This window comes from Trachymyrmex septentrionalis, unplaced genomic scaffold (genome assembly GCF_001594115.1).
Source record: "Trachymyrmex septentrionalis isolate Tsep2-gDNA-1 unplaced genomic scaffold, Tsep1.0 scaffold13, whole genome shotgun sequence".
Classification (NCBI taxonomy): domain Eukaryota; kingdom Metazoa; phylum Arthropoda; class Insecta; order Hymenoptera; family Formicidae; genus Trachymyrmex; species Trachymyrmex septentrionalis.
Window position 1 is genome coordinate 156,704 of NW_017304438.1, and position 1,060 is coordinate 157,763.

The window sequence follows — 1,060 nt, forward strand, 5'->3', positions numbered from 1 at the left end:
CTTCTGTAGAGCATTAAATATGATTTGATACAATGACTCTGCAAATAACAATACTCAGAAAATCGATTAGATAAGATTCCGCTGATATGTGCGTAGAAACGGATTTCAATGCAAGGTGTCCTATTGAACGTGGAAAGTCACTTTAGTGGCGCTTTGTCTCACAGAATAATTTACCCCCAACGAGAAATGACTCATCGAATCGACATCAAATTGATGTTGAAATCACGAAATTCCATCGAATCGAAATATTGCTCGAAATTTGAAGCTTATTTCGTTATCTATGCTTTATAAACATTCTTTAAAGGAAGATGAATATATTCATCGCCAGACTTTTAAACAAAAAAATTATGTAAAATTTATTAGGTCATCGATATTTTATCGTTTTGATAACGATTTGAAGTTATTTCGATTTCCTTCAAAAACAAAGTTTGTAAAAATGAAATGCGAGTGCATTTTTAGTAATACAATCGGTTATTATAGCTGGCGGTATTAAGAATAGCAAGATATCTAATTTACAAGGCAACTGCAGCGCAGTTTGTAGTTTATTTACACAGTACTGCGAGCAGAGCATCCTAAACAGGACCTCCGAGGTAGCTGCGCAGATGGTATACATCCCTACGTGAACAAATGACAAACTGCGTTGCAATTGCCTTCGCAGATAGAATAAACGAACGACATCTACGGTAGTAACTGCATAAACGAATCATGGACGTATGAATATCTGGACGAAGCCTTCCAGTAGGGAGAAGGGGGAGTGAAGATTTTAAGAGAGGAGAGAGCCGCCACTTCTTTTAATATAAACCGAAAATTATTTTTAATTACACACAACCGTTGAATTAACTTTGCCTCACACAAAATCCTATTTTTATACACTGGAAATACAAATAATATCTTAATACATATATTTTTTCAACTAAAGCGCTAAAATGTCGCCAGACAAGGACTGTTTTCCAACAAAAACACTGAGACATTACTGGGATCGATTCTGTATTTTGAAACGAAGTGAAAATTGCAAAAGTGAACGAATTTACTAGAATATTGATAATTTCATTGGTCAACA